The sequence below is a fragment of the Scyliorhinus canicula genome, chromosome 12, assembly GCF_902713615.1.
Source record: "Scyliorhinus canicula chromosome 12, sScyCan1.1, whole genome shotgun sequence".
NCBI classification, from domain to species: domain Eukaryota; kingdom Metazoa; phylum Chordata; class Chondrichthyes; order Carcharhiniformes; family Scyliorhinidae; genus Scyliorhinus; species Scyliorhinus canicula.
The window spans coordinates 144,153,755-144,170,603 of record NC_052157.1 but is presented as its reverse complement, the minus strand read 5'-3'; positions in this window follow the sequence as shown (position 1 = coordinate 144,170,603).

Here is a 16,849-nt window from a genome sequence, read left to right as displayed (position 1 = left end):
CTGAAGTATAAAGTAACCACCTCTGCTGATAATGCTGATGGACTGATGAGCCTTCAGAGGCCCTAAGCATGACACCGGTGTTTTCTCACACTAAATCGTTGTCTCCTGGGACATTTCTTTTGAAAATGATTTTGTTTTATTCCCAGGTGTTGGGTGGTTTATTTGCACTCGTGCATAAAATGAACCAATGTCTGCGTGCCTGTGTTTATGAAGGGAACAGATTGCCTTCACCATCAAACCAAAAGTAACCCGATATTGGGGGGGGGGTCGAATATTCCCGCCCTCAAAGTCAGCTGACATTTCAATGCTTCAATAATAATAATAAAAATCTTTATTGTCACAAGTAGGCTTATATTAACACTGCAATGAAGTTACTGTGAAAATCCCCTAGTCGCCACACTCCGGCGCCTGTTCGGGTACACAGAGGGAGAATTCAGAATGTCCAGTTCACCTAACAGCACGTCTTTCGGGGGGAAACCGGAGCACCCGGAGGAAACCCACGCAGACACGGGGAGAACATGCAGACTCCGCACAGTGACCCAAGCCAGGAATCGAACCTGAGACCCTGGCACTGTGATGCACCAGTGCTAACCACTGTGCTACTGTGCCGTCCATAATGCCAAAGCTCTGGGCCGTACCATTCTTTCTGAATGATTCCAAATCCCAGTCCAGCTGAGTGTATTGGATGACATGGAGCTATGGTAAAAAAAGGAAGGCGTTCCCCCATTACCCAGGCCAACATTGTTCCCTCAACCAGCGGCGACTAAAACTCGCTAACTATTCGTCACGCTTGCTGTTGGTAGTATGTGGCTATATGTAAAGGAGTGGCCTGAACACATGAATTACTGCAAAATGTAACATATTTTTTGGTTGTGGCATTCTGACACAGGGTTATGTACATTGGGAATATCCTTGGCCTTTCTCTCACTCAGCCACTGAGTTCAGTGGAAATCCCAATAAGTATGGGCCCTTTCAAGGGCAACAGGGTGGCGCAGTGGTTAGCACTACTGCCTCCCGGCCCCGGGTCACTGTCCGTGTGGAGTTTGCACATTGACCCCGTGTCTGAATGGGTCTCACCCCCACAGCCCAAAGATGTGAATGGTTGGTGAATTGGCCATGCTAAATAGCCCCTTAATTGGATTTTTTTTTAAAAAGTATCGGCCCTTCCTTCTGAACAGGAATTCCAATAATAATAAAACTATAGATTTTCCTTCACTCCAACTCAGAACATTTCACATCAGGACATAACTATTTGCTTCACAACACAGATGCAGGGCCAACTAAATTTGTCACACACTTTATGTTTTCCAAGGGAGGAATGAGCTTTAAAGGTCAGAGAGGCCATTTAATACCCCTGATTTAAAGAACTAAGAACAAAGAAAAGTACAGCACAGGAACAGGCCCTTCGGCCCTCCAAGCCCGTGCCGACCATGCTGCCTGACTAAGCTACAATCTTCTCCACTTCCTGGGTCTGTATCCCTCTATTCCCATCCTATTCATGTATTTGTCAAGATGCCCCTTAAATGTTACTATCGTCCCTACTTCCATTACCTCCTCCGGCAGCGCGTCCCTCTGTGTAAAATATTTTTGCCTCGTACATCTACTCTAAACCTTGCCCCTCGCACCTTAAACCTATCCCCCCCCTAGTAATTGACCCCTCTACCCTGGAGAAAAGCCTCTGACTATCAACTCTATCTATGCCCCTCATAATTTTGTAGACCTCTATCAGGTCGCCCCTCAACCTCCGTCGTTCCAGTGAGAACAAACCGAGTTTATTTAACCGCTCCTCATAGCTAATGCCTTCCATAGCAGGCAACATCCTGGTAAATCTCTTCTGCACCCTCTCTAAAGCCTCCATATCCTTCTGGTAGTGTGGTGACCAGAATTGAACACTATACTCCAAGTGTGGCCTAACTAAGGTTCTATACAGCTGCAACATGACTTGCCAATTCTTATACTCAATGCCCCGGCCAATGAAGGCAAGCATGCCGTATGCCTTCTTGACTACCTTCTCCACCTGTGTTGCTCCTTTCAGTGACTATACTGGGATCTCTCTTACCTATTATCCATTTCACTGTCTTCACAGTTACCCTCCATCATTTTTATTGTTCAAACCTTGTGTGCAATTGTCCTTTATTGCACAGCCCATGATTGAAACAGTCCTTTCTCTAAATGAACGGCATGTTATTTGGGCTCTACTTGTCTTCAATTACCCACCAAGGGATGTACCATAAATGCAAGGCCAACATTTGAAGCCTCCCAGTTAACAATCATTTCCATTATCCACAATTTTGTGGGCTTGAGAAATGGGTCGGGATAATGGCAGGGTTGGGGGGGTGGGGGGGGGGGGGGGGGGGTGTAATGGTGGGGAGATGTGTGGTCTCAACCATGATGACGGGCAATGAAAATTCAACTGAAATAAAATTGGGCTCAGAGGCACTGTGAACTTTCCTTTCAGGCAATGTTTTGTTAGGCTTCTCAAGCCAGGCAAATCAATACGCTCACAGCTGGGTATGGAATCATTACTTCAAAGGTTTTGTTGTGAACACTCATGGCTCCTTCGAAGGTGCTTGGGGTTCAACATCAGTGCAACGGAAAAGAGAATTCAATCTACTTACAAAACATATGAATGTGTGCCATCCTCTCTGATCATTGTTAGACTTGAGCCTTGTTGGTCTCAACATGGTTTTTTGATCCATAAAAAAAATATAATTTATGGTATGTTTTACTCAACCATGTGAAAGCATTGATAATTTTAGGTGGTCCCTCAGAGTTAAATGTGCTAATCATTATGAATATATTTTTTGGATTCTCCTCTGATTTTGCATATTTTCAGCATTACCATCAGACAAAGAACTAATTCAGACATCTAATCTACAGAATATGCAAACAAATTTATGAAATTTTACCCAGGAATTTATTATAACCAATGACAACTTTGCAGGCCTCCTTCGGCACCGTAGAGCAGTGTTCTTCAAACTTTTTTTCCGGGGACCAATTTTTACCAACCGGCCAACCTTCGGGACCCACACCGGCTGACCTTCGGGACCCACGATTTTCTCTTACCTTGTTTGTTGCTGATAATAATGGAGGAAATGATTTTGGGTCCCTTTGGCCCCCGTACACACTCCTCCAATGGAACTTGTTGGATGAAGGTGAAGCCTTCCTGTGTCGGAAAGTATGGAGTCTCCATCTGTCCAAAGTTCAGAATTTTTTTCCTGTAAAGTTTAATCACAAAAAATAAAAAAAATAAAATGAGTAAAATAAATGAAAAAAATGAATAAACCCCACCCCCCCCCCCCGAACTTGTCAAAAAAATAAAATGAATAAAATAAATGAAAAAAATAAAAATTAAATGAATAAAAACCACTGCAGAACTTGTAAAACAAAAAGCTACAACCGTTTAAAAAAAATAGCGGTCGCACTGCGCATGCGTGCCCGATTTGCGCATGCGCACCGATCATCACGTGCGCGCATGCGCAATGCGGCCGATTTCTTTTGACATTTTTGCGGAATGCGCATGCGCGCCGTACATCGTGCACGCATGCACAATGCTACCGAATTTTTTTTGACATGTCCCTGGCCGCTTGCAGCTGGCGTTATGAAAAGCCGGCTACTGTGCGGGGATTTGCGCGATCGGGAGCGCCGCGGACAATGGCTCCGCGACCCTCCCGACACCCGCCCGCGTCCACCCGCGGGTCACGCCCCCGACTTTGGAGAACACTGCTGTAGAGATTCTATGATTCTATAATTGGGTGGGATCAAGAGCAACCTATAATTAGGTCTTGTGACTGAGTTGAATGAGAGGGGTGAACTGCACAAACCTGGATGTCAATATGACCTCGGCTGTTTTCCCCTTTGAGGGGGGGGGGGGGGAGAGCTAACTGATGGTGATTTAACCAGAGGATCACCACACCTCAGGCCTTCACGAATAACCTCAACCGGTACAGGAATTGAACATACGCAGTTGGCGTCGCTCCGCATCACCAACCGGCTGTCCAGCCAACTGAGCTAAACCTACCCCCTCAAGTAGGTTACTAAAAGTGGGTTTTATACCAGAATGGCTGAGAACTGATAGTGGTGTGGCAAGGGGGACCTGAGGAGGGCATGGGAAGGATCCAAGGACATGGCAAGGCCATGGACAGATGGATTGTTTGTGGAAGGGGTACTAATCAAATAGACTGCTTTGTCCTGGATGGCATTGAGCTTCTTGAGTGTTGTTGGAGCTGCACTCATCCAGGCAAGTGGGGAGTATTCCATCACACTCCTGACTTGTCGATGGTGGACTCAGGAGGTGAGTTAGTATTTAGGTGGCTTGTGTGGTTCAGTTTCTGGTCAATGGTGACCCCCCCCCCCCCCCCCCCCCTCCCCCAGGATGTTGATAGTGTGTCTCAAGGTTGACTCAAACCGTTTTGGTGACTTCATTCATTATATCGTGTGGCTTGCTTTGTATCCTAACAGCTACTTTACCATGCCAAATATCTCTTTCTCTGCCCTCAGCCCAAGAATTAAGGTTGGGTGGGTGCCACTGCCACCGTGAAAACTGATGTTGTAGGCGATCAATGGCGGAGGTGTGAGGGGAGAATGATTGGAGGCACTCTATCGTGTGATAAAGCCTCCAAGAATACACCTACCCAGAGGCAACCTTAATTCTTGGACTGAATGGTCTCATTCTGTACGATTCACCACTATCCCCACCAATTGGAAACCAAGCAGCTTCTTCATTATCTGATTGGATCATTCTTGATTGTGTCAAACGTCCATTTCTGAATTTCACACAATCGGAATATCTAATAAATGAAAGTGTGCAAAGAGACTGGAAAACAAAGACACTTTAATTGAAGTCCCTATTATTTTTCTCTCGGGTAGCTTTGCAGCAGTGCTCGGGAGATTAATGATTTAATTACTGTTAACTCCAGGTAACCCTGGAGGGGTGGCAGCTATCATTTTACTTTGCGTGAGTACAAAGGTGGTTTCCTATTTTAAAACCCTTCCAACTTATGTTGCTAAAATTATCAACGGAAGAATTTACGGCCACAATATGTCTCACACTTTAGTGCTCTTTTCACTAAACAGTATGCTGGCCGATGATAACGACAGTGGCTGGTAGGGTTTTGGGGTTATTGAAGCATTTGGCAGTGGGGGGGGGGGAACTGATGTCTCTTTTCAGCAGAGCAGTTTTGAGCACCTTCAGCCGCTCATGTCGTGTACAATGCCAGCTCTTCCACCAGCTCGGTGCAGTGCTGTGGAACAGCAGCATCAGGCTTATTGACAGAACTGCTTGCCGCGTTCACGCAGAGCAACAAGTGGAGCACAATATCCCAGAAGCTGTCAGAAGTAGGGAAAGAAGATGCAAGTTCCATAGTATTTACATCATAAACGTCAAATAATTTTGACCCTGCATAACCAGGGATGATTTGTTTATCGATCTCCTGTTAATAGAATTATACTTTGACCTTGACTGGAAAATGTGTTCGCCCCTGGAGGTGACTTGCCTACAGAGCGGAAAATGTAAATTGGTGGAATGTGGACAACTGGTGATGTTGGAATGCAATAACATTTGGCAGTAATGAACGTGGAGCTATAATTTTCAATACTCGAAGGGCTATTCAGTTCCATAGCAAGTTAAAACCACAATGAATGGATACATTTGAGTTAATATCTGCCATTATTCAGGGGCATGCGCATTCATTTCAGTCAATGTTTGGATTGTATTCTTTGGTACCCCTTCATAGCTCCTACTTTATTTCAGCTTCTATTTTAGTCTGATTATGCCTCTGTGAAGAGACTTGGGATCTGAAAGGGGGCAGATAAATGGAAGTTGGTAACTTGTACTGGTTTGTCATTGCAACAAGGCGGCCAACTCTCATTTATCATGGCCAATCCAGAAAAGATGCTTAGCAGATTGAGCCGGGTTCAATTCTTACGTATCGAATCGTAGCCAGACAATCATTTGAAACGACAATGGCAAACCCAGCCCTGTTGACCCTGCAAAGCCCTCCTTCCTAACATCTGGGGGATTGCACCAAAATTGGGTGAGCTGCCTCGCATACTAGGCAAGCAACAGCCTGACATAGCCATACTGACAGAATCATGGGACATAATTTCCCAGACATCACCATCACCATCCCTGGGCATGTCCTGTCCCACCAACAGGACAGACCCGGCAGAACTGGTGGCAGCACAGTTGGTATAGAGTCGGCAGCCGGGAGGGAGTTGCCCTGGGAGTCCTCAACATCGACCCCATGATGTGTCTCTGTGTTCTCCCACTGGAGATGAATTGCCCCTGATTTGCGCTGGCACTGGCAGCGAGATTCCAACGGCCGATTCAATATTACCTTCCATGCAATTTCATGCATGACAGGTATTGTGAGGGTGTCCATTGTTAATCCCGCCATTGGGCAGTCATTTTGAGGGGCGTGGCCCGTTAGCGAGGTACAGTGGCTGGGCCTCTCCCCTCCCGCAGTGCAACTCTGCCACCGTCCCCCGCCCCCTCCCCGCCACACCCCCCCCCCCACCCCAAGCGGGATTTTCTGGGTGACCCGTCCCCCCAAAGTGTGAGCATGACGTGAACCCCCCACCAACCCCCTACCAGAGACACCATTGCAGAGGCCCCCACCAGAGACCCCCATATGAGAGCCGCTCCATCAGCGATCCCCATAAGAGAGATCTCACCAGAACCTCCCCCCCCCCAATAAGAGAGACCCCCACCAGAAACCCACTCTCCATTAGAGCGATCCCTGCCTGCAAGCTCCCGATGACAGAGATCCCTGTCTGAAAATTGTACAGCAGTCCAGACAGGGACAGTGAAAGCAAACATAGAATTCCTACAGTGCAGAAGGAGGCCATTCGGCCCATTGAGTCTGCACTGACCCTCTGATGGAGCACCCTATCGAAGCCCACTCCCCCACCCTATCCCCATAACCTCACCTAACCTAAGGGGCAATTTAGCATGGCCTATCCACCTAATTGCAGATCTTTGGATTGCGGGAGGAAACCGGAGCACCCGGAGGAAACATACGCAGACATGGGAGGAAGTGCAAACTCCACACAGACAGTCATACAAGGCCGGAATTGAACCCGGGACCCTGACGCTGTGAGGCAGCAGTGCTAACCACCATGCCACCGTGCTGCTCCATCACTGCTTTAATCACTCCTTTATCATTGCTTTAAAACTCATCTGTGCAATCCACCTGCTGGCTCAGGCAGAGGAAGCAGCACATGTAAATTCCTAGAAAGGGAAAACTGCATCAGCTGGGTTTAACCCCCTCAGGTCTGTGATTTGCAAGACTTTCATTCACATCAGTGTGAAATTGATTTCACTAGGCTGTGAGTGACAGCTTGCACACACATCCAGCCGCCTGGGTTTTTAATTTCATTTCCCTTAACACTTGAGTGGATTTCAAGTAGCCTGCTGTGTAACTAACAACAATGTTTATACACATCTAGCTGTGATTGACAGCTGTTGGACCACAGCAAAGTCAGTTAAGTGCTCTCATTTTCTCTTTTTCCTTGCAGAAAGCACTTGCCAGTAGCTGAGCCACTTCCGGCAGCTGATTACTCAGATCGACCACTTTTCCTGGACATCAGGTCCCACACGCTTCCCTCAACCCGGATGCCGTTGGAGTCCTGTGTGGCAAAACTAAGGCCTTCGCAACGCACAAGCAATGTGCCTTGCATGTCTACCACAATGCACATTACTGATAGGACAGGCACAGCTGCACCTGTTGGTATCCATGTTCCCATCACAAGGTATCCGGATTTAGTCACATCTTAATCTATCTGGACTGACCAAAGTCATTCTGCCTGTTTTACCTTTATCCTTCCCCCAACTTACCCTGAAAGAAGGGGGTGGAATGCACACAATGGACACACAACACGTTATGCACTAGTTGCAAGGGCCAATTTAGAGTTCTATTGTTCAAGGGCACATCATGGGCACACAATGGACTATGCAGCAAATGCAAGAGCCAAACTGGTGGTTCATTGTTTGTACAGACTGTTGTACACTTCTGTAATTTCATTGTTCTGTTTGCACATCCTTAGTTGTACATGGTATGATGTTGCTGGGCATTGATACAGGTGGGGTTTAGAGCAGTGTTTTCCAAACCTTTTTCTCCACTCCACCCGATCTTTGGGGCCCATGTCAGCCGATCTTTGTGACCCACGTCAGCCGACCTTCAGGACCCACACCATCTGACCTTCGGGATCTACGCCGACCCCATTCGCAACACACCATTTTTGCTTACATTTAATACGACAGGTGAGCCTGCTTGGTCCTCATGATCTCACTCCAATCAGATTCATAGCAGGAATGGGCAATGCACATATCAGGTGCAGAGTTCAGCCGGTTTCTTTGTGCCGTCTTCATCTTTGTGAGGACGGAAAATCCAACCTCGTGCATGTAGGTCATTGTGAAGAGTAATAGCAACAAAATGCTTGTTTTACTCAGCACTGGATATTCCTCGGCGATGCTACTCCAGAATGCTGACAGCTTCATGGACTTGTGGTATGTTTTTAATGTGCTGTCACAGCTGAGGCGCAGAAGTTCAGGGTCTTCATTTGGAATCAGCTGTAAGACAATAATTGACTTTGGGATCTCAAACAAAAAAAAAGTATCTTTCACCCACTGCTTCTCTCTCAAAAGTTGGAACTTCTCCTCTGGAAAGTAGCTACAAAAACTTTTGATCAGCGCAGACTATTAGCAGTTGCCTTACTAAAACTGTTTTCTTCGAAGTGTCGTAGCAATTTCAGGTTCAGTTCTTTTAGAATTGAAAAGATGCCTGGAAGGTAAGACATAGTTAGCATCCAAGTTTCATCACCAAATGAATCAGCCAGAGGGGATGATTTCTCAAGGAGGAAAGCATGGATTCGATACCTCGTAAACTCTGACAAGCACACAAGCCCTTAACAACCAAAATACCTCTGTGTGGAACAGTAAATGTGTGTGCTCGTCCCCCGAATTGGAAATCGGAGCCTAAAAAAGCCTGGTATTGAGTGTGCTGCATTTAATGAAATTCACAACTTTCACGATTCCTTTCAACACGACTTCATGATCGGATGGAATTCCTTTTGATGTCAATGCCTCACGGCGAATAAAACAATGAATCCAAACAATGTTCTGACCAGCTGACTCCTTAATCCTCATTATAACTCTGCTGTTTTTCCCAGTCATGTAGACTGCTCCATCGCTTGTGATTGCTCTGCAAAGAACCCACTCAAGCCTACACTTTCCAACCACAAAACTATTCAATGCTTCAAAAATCGCTGCACCAGTCATGTTGGTTGGTAATGTCAGGTAGCACAGCAAATCCTCAACAAATTCATTGTGCCAAACATACCTAACGTAAACTAGTAAGGTTGCACCATCTGAAATGTTTGTACTTACATCCAGTTGTATTGAGACCTCCTGTGCTGTCTTCAAATGAGAAATATTAGATTTCATTTGACTTATTGTCATGTGTACCGAGGTACAGTGAAAAATATTGTTCTGCGTACAGTCCAGACAGATCGTTCCATACATGAAGAAGCATAAGACATACGATAATTACACAATGTAAATACATAGACATAGACATTGGGTTGTTTCTTATGGTCTTGGGCCGAGCAGTTGTCTTATCAGGTTGTGATACAGACAGATAGGATGCTTTCAATGGTGCATCTGTAAAAATTCAACTCGTCTTTGCTTTGTAGCCATTTAAGTTGTTTAAGCCTTGCCACAACCGACAAGAGTCCGTGCTGTTAGTTTGTAACTCTAGCTTAGTCTGATATTGTCTCTTGGAATCCCTGATGGCTATCTGGATTTCTTGTATTGGTCAGGGCCGCCTGTCTTGAAAACCTCAGACCTGGCCTTCAGTAGGGAGTGGATTTCCCGATTAAACCATGGTTTCTGGTTGGGGAACATACCTACTACCTTCGTTGGCACGCAATCGTCTACACACTTGCTGATGAAGTCTGTGACGGTGGTGGCATACACATTTAGGTTGACCGCTGAGTTCTTGAATATGGACGAGTCCACTGACTCTAAGCAGTCGTGTAGGAGCTCTTCTGTTGCCTCGGACCAGCATTGCATGACCTTCTTAACCGGATTCTCCCGCTTAAGTTTCTGTTTGTACGGCGGGAGGAGCACTGTCTTATGATCTGATTTTCCAAAGTCCGATTGGGGGATGGATTCGCAGGCGCCCTTCATGTTTGTGTAGCAGTGGGCAAGGATGTTGGCGCCCCGGCAGCGCGCACTTTTTTTTTGGAAATGTTTTTTATTGAGTTTTCATATTTTATATCCAACAAATTACAAATTATTAGAAAACAAAACACGCAAAAATTAACATGTGTATTTACAGGTAAGCATCTTCATAATAACAACTGTGGCCGCCCCCTTTAACCGGCATACATATTTTACATTCCCCAATATGGCCGAGGCACATGTTTGTAGGCATTTATTAACAATTTGATTTTGGACCTTAGCTTGCCATCAGACTGTCGCTTGCAGCTTTGTCCTTTTTCTTGGGAATAATTTTTATTCAAGTTTTCAACAACAAATTTTATCACAACAGAGAAAAATAGTAACCCCTCCCCTCCAATACAAACACAATAAATTAAGAGAAAGAAGGTTAAACCATGAGAACAAACCCCCATAACGAACCCGTAGCCCTCGCAGCTACCTTCCCCCGATTCCCGTCCATTTTCCCCTGATTCTTGGCCACCCGACTATTCTTCCTCTTGTACGTTGGCCACAAACAGGTCCCGGAACAATTGCATGAATGACTCCCACGTTCTGTGGAAGCCGCCGTCTGACCCTCGGATGGCGAATTTGATTTTCTCCATTTGGAGAGATTCCGAGAGGTCGGACAGCCAGTCTGCAGCTCTGGGTGGTGCTGCTGACCGCCAGCCAAACAGGATTCTACGGCGGGCGATCAGGGAGGCAAAGGCAAGGCGTCCGCCCTCCTCCCCAGGAATAGATCTGGCTGGTCTGAAACCCTGAAGACCGCCACTATCGGGCATGGCTCCACCCTCACCCCCACCACTTTGGACATAGCCTCGAAGAAGGCTGTCCAGTACTCCACAAGTCTGGGGCAAGACCAGAACATGTGGGCGTGGTTGGCCGGGCCTCTTTGGCACCGTTCACATCTGTCCTCCACCTCCGGGAAGAACCTACTCATACGGTTTCTTGTTAAGTGGGCTCTATGTACCACTTTTAGTTGCGTCAGGCTGAGCCTTGCGCACGTGGAGGTGGAGTTGACCCTATGCAGTGCTTCGCTCCAGAGTCCCCACCCTATCTCCATCCCCAGGTCGTCCTCCCATTTCTTTCTTGTTGCATCTAGTACGGCGTCGGCCCTTTCTACCAGTTGGTCATACATGTCGCTACAGTTCCCTTTCTCTAGGATACTTGCGTCCAGTAGGTCTTCCAGTAGTGTCTGTCGTGGCGGTTGTGGGTACGTCCTTGTCTCCTTTCGTAAGAGGTTTTTGAGCTGCAGGTACCGTAGCTCGTTCCCCCCGGCTAGTCGAAATTTCTCTGTCAGTTCGTCCAGTGTTGCGATCCTGCCGTCCGTGCATAGGTCCCTGACTGTCAGTGTCCCTCCGTCCTGCCTCCACCTTTTGAAGGTGGCGTCAGTCAGTGCTGGTGTGAACCTATGGTTGTTGCAGATGGGAGCCTTGTCCGACATTTTGGTCAGGCCAAATTGCTGCCGCAGTTGGTTCCAGGATTGGAGGGTGGCTGTCACCACTGGGCTGCTGGAGTGTTTTTTGGGTGGGGATGGGAGTGCTGCCGTGGCGAGGGCCCGGAGGAAGGTCCCCATGCAGGAGGCCTCCTCCGCACGCACCCACTCGGCTTCTGGCTCCTGGACCTTCCCCTTACTCACTCGGCTGTTGCCGCCCTGTGGTAGAATTGTAGGTTCGGGAGGGCTAGCCCCCCCTGGATCTTGTTTTTTGTAGGACCTTCTTTGGGATCCTGGCATCCCCCCCCCCACCCCTTGCGGTTGTACTGGGAAGATCTCGCTTTTGCTCATGTTGAGTTTGTAGCCCGAGAAGGCTCCAAACTCTTTCAGGAGCGCGATGATTCCGTCCATGCTGCTTTGTGGGTCCGAGATGTAGAGGAGCAGATCATCTGCATAGAGTGAGACTCTGTGCTCTCTGCCTCCCCTTCGGATCCCCCTCCAATATTTTGCTGCCCTGAGCGAGATTGCTAGCGGTTCGATTGCTAGTGCGAACAACAGCGGGGACAGTGGGCATCCTTGTCTGGTGCCCCTGTGTAGTTGGAAGTATTGGGAGTTGGTGTTGTTGGTCCGTACGCTCGCCATGGGAGCGTTGTATAGGAGCTTTACCCAAGCGGTGAACCCTGTTCCAAGCCCGAACCGCTCCAGTACCTCTATGAGGTATTTCCATTCGACTCTGTCGAAGGCCTTTTCTGCGTCCAGGCAGACGATCACCTCTTGTGTTCTCTCCCCGGAGGGGGTCATTATCACGTTCAGCAGGCTACCTTTGACGAAGCCCGTCTGGTCCTCTGTGACCACCTCAGGTACACAGTCTTCTAGCCTTTTGGCTAGGATTTTGGCCAGTATTTTGGCGTCTGCATTCAGCAGAGATATGGGTCTGTATGACCCACATTCCATTGGGTCTTTGTCTTTCTTAGGCATCAGCGAGATTGAGGCCTGTGCTAACGTGGGTGGCAGTGTGCCCCTAGCTAGCGAGTCTGTGAACATCCCCCGCAGGTGCGGGGCCAGCGCTGTCGCGAATTATTTGTAGAAGTCCGCCGGGAGTCCGTCTGGTCCCGGCGTCTTCCCCGTTTGCATGGAGCTGATACTGTCCATGATCTCTCCCAGTGCTAGTGGTGCTTCCAGGTCCAGTTTTCTGCCCTCTCCCACGACTGGTATGTCCAGTCCATCAAGGAACCGGTTCATCCCAGCCTTCCCCGTTGGGGGCTCTGAGGTGTACAGCTCTTGGTAGAAGGCCTTGAAGGTTTTGTTAATCCTCTCTGGTTCTGTTTCCAACATGCCTCCGATACCCCTGATTTGTGCAATTTCTCTGGTGGCTGCCTGCTTTCTTAGGTGGTGTGCCAACAGGTGGCTGGCTTTGTCTCCGTGTTCGTACAGGGTCCCGCGCGCCTGGCGGAGTTGGTGCACTGCTTTCCTGGTGGAGAGCAGGTCAAAGTTCCTTTGTAGCTCTTTCCTCTCGGCCAGGAGCTCTACGGTCGGGGCCTCGGAGTATTTACGGTCTACCTCCAGTATGGAGTCGACCAGCTTCTGCCTAGCCACCCTTTCCTCCCTATCTCTTTGCGCTTTGAAGGCAATGATTTCCCCTCTTAGTACGGCCTTAAGCGCTTCCCAGAACGTGGAGGGTGAGACCTCCCCGTTTTGGTTGTTCACCGTGGGCTATGGCCCACGCTATCCTTTCGCTGAAGGCCTTGTCAGCTAGTAAGGCACCGTCCAACCTCCATGTGGGGCGCTGGGCCCTTCCCGTCAACAGCCGCACATCCATGTAGTGTGGAGCATGGTCTGATATCACAATTGCGGAGTATTCCACTTTGTCTATCCCTGGAAGCACCGTTTTCCCCACCACAAAGAAGTCAATTCTGGTGTACACGTTGTGTACTGGGGAGAAGAAGGAGAGTTCCCTTGAGGTTTTCCCCGTTTTGGGGTTTGATCTGTCCGTCTTTGGATCCTGTACACAGTTGAAGTCCCCCCCCCCATGATTAGTCGATGCGTCGCTATGTCCGGGATTTCTGCCATGGTCTTTTAGATGAAACTCGTGCCGTCCCAGTTGGGCACGTACATGTTGACTAGAACTCCGGCAGCACACTCTTGACGTTGGCCTGGTTGAAGTCCCCAGCCACAATGACCAAGGCATCCGGGTATTCTGTTTCATTGTTATTTATGATGTGGAGATGCCGGCGTTGGACTGGGGTGAGCACAGTAAGAAGTCTTACAACATCAGGTTAAAGTCCAACAGGTTTGTTTCAAACACGAGCTTTCGGAGCACAGCTCCTTCCTCGGGTTCCTCACCTGTGGAAGAAGCAGTGCTCCAAAAGCTCGTGTTTGAAACAAACCTGTTGGACTTTAACCTGGTGTTGTAAGACTTCTTACTGTTATTTATAGCAGTGTACAATTCATCAAGCGCCTTCTTGACTTCCGTCTGGGGTGGGATGTAGACTGCCGTAATTAGGGCAGAAGTGATCTCCCGTGGAAGGTAGTATGGGCGGCACTTCATGGTCAGGTATTCCAGGTCCGGAGAGCAGTAGTTTGCCAGGGTTGCCACGTCCGAGCACCAGGAGGAGTTGATGAGGAGGAAAACCCCTCCACCCTTCGCTTTGCCCAATGACGCCCCGCAGACAATCTGGTGTATTGAGAAGTTGTCAGGTTCAATGGCATAGTCCGGTGAGGCAGGGATGATCCATGTCTCTGCGAAACAGAGCACACAGCTGTCTTTTTTTTTCCCTTTTGAGAGGTAAATCTAGCGTTAAGCTCGTCCAGTTTGCTTTTGATCACCTGGCCGTTTGCCAGGTGTATGCTGGGGAGAGGAGACTTGAAACCGCGTTGCTTCAGTCTAACCTGCAGACCGCCATGTTTCCCTCGCTGCCTCAGTTGGCGGCTGCTTCTGCACAGCTGGGCTTCTCTATTCTCAGCAAATCTCAAATTTGGCGAGCCATCTGTTATCACTAACTGGGATACAGTTCAGTTTTTCTGCTAACCTCTTCTCTCGGACCGTACGAACCATGTCTAATGTCGCAGGAAGGATTTATCTCTCTGCTACAGTGTGGGGCATTTTCTCTTTAGCTACACAGTAAGCTATCATGTGAGAGGCTAATTGCGTTTAGTCATTCAATATAACATTTCTGCTAAGGACTTTAGCTGACGATTTACGTTCTCACTGCATCCTTTGAAAACAATCAAGAGGCTTGTCCTTGAACTCACCTTGCTTAGTCTTCAAATGCCTTTGAAGTTTTGTGGGTTTTAAATTTTCATTTGCCAGTACTTCCCTCATATAACACACATGGGTTTTGCATCCTGATTTGCATTGGCACAATTAACAAAGCCGTACCTCAAGAAATCATCTTTATACTGCCTTGTTCCTGATTTCAATTCTTTCTTAATGGGTTCTTCACCAGAGGCCCTGGAGCTCTGTATACAGTTCACACCAGCACTGCTTTGTCCTGTTGTGGACTCTCCTGATCAGCTTAATTCAAAAAGCCCTGGTTTAGAGACACAACATAAGCAACCAGAAGACCAAGTCAAATCAATGAACAATTCATCGATTAACACATATGAAAGCATGTAGCCAAGTTCTTGGTCGTATAAACAGAAGAGGGTTCAGGTTACCGAGACAGCTTCTCAGACAGTCCATAGTCAGGTTCCAAAGCGGGTTCGTTGACCGGTACTGGTCGTAACCCACAAAGCACACAGCAAGTAATTCACAAAAGAATCCAACGTCCTCCTCGCTCCCATCTTAAGGCTTCCACCTTACTATTGCTCGATGATCTGGTTTGCAGCTGAACCTCATCTCCAAGTTTGACATGGACATCCTTCTGGATTGAAGGTCACCAGTTCCTTCTGGGATTGTCGGCGGTCAGCTTGTGTAAGGCCTGGCTGTACTCGGCGGCCATGTTGAGTGAGATAAGTACGCGATCTAGAATGCGGAGGGGCGAGAATCGGAAATGCCGCCCCTTTCGCTCCAGGCTCCTTGTGACATTATAACATTGTTGTATGAGTACACGTTACATTTTACACTGGTGGGGGTCCAAACTAAATGGGGAGGATGTAGACCAGGTCGTCATATGGCTATGTGATGACGCGGCCACGTGGAGCATCACGGGGATTACCCTGGACCTTGGGCAGAGTAGGTACGTTAGTGAGAACTTGCATGTTTCATTCATAAATTTCCCAGTTTGTTGAAAGTCCCTCGTGATTTAACAAACTATGCAGAACAGTGGGTTCTATGTTCTATGTTCTAACTACAACCTCCATCCCACGATTTTACCTTAAATTAAAGGGATAGTCCCAAAACATAATTTTAGAATCTTCATGTTTGTAACAGACCAAGCTTTTGGTCATCTGTCCCAAAAACCCGTTATATGACTTGGTGTCAGATTTTGCATTATAACCCTCCTGTCAATCACCTTGGTGTTGTATTATTATGTCAAATATGTTACAGAAATACAATTGCTCTTGTTAAATGGTAGCTAATTGTTGGTAAGGCTGTTGTTTTAAAAAACAAGGACTTTTCTTGCTCTTTAGTTTATACGGAAACATTTGTTAACAGATACCTTTCACGTCAAAGTTTTCTTTCTTATTCACTCTTCCTGCAACAATTCCTAGATTGTTCCTGGAGCTCACTCAGAGTATTCGTTTGGCAGGGAAGATGCATTGGATCATCACTTGCTCACTTGCCCATTGATGTACTACCTGCCATGTAGGGACGCTCATGGTACAATTGAGATTAAGTGTTCACCACACAAGGCTGTAAATTAGTATCCTATCAGTCTAAAGTGTCGGACGCAGTGCATCAAGAGGCACAATCTTATTCAAAGCACAGCGTGAAGTAACTTAGCTCTCCTGCTAATTCAGTGAATAATATACGAGGCATTAAAGTGTCACATTGTGGGAATATCTCCCATTAAGTTCATGGCCCAGATCCACTCAGCTGTTCTCTGCTGCTAAGGGTTGGGTGCTCAGCCTGTTTGCCGATCCACTTTTAAAAAAAATTGTGTGAATTGAACTGGGACAAGGTGGCTTGGTGGTGCTAGACTTGCAAACCCGAGAGTGATGAGTTCAAAACCCACCATCGCAAGTTCTGAAATCAAATCTAATATTTTGCAGCTCACAGCAGAGGAAATTGAACACGACAGCTGCAGGATTGC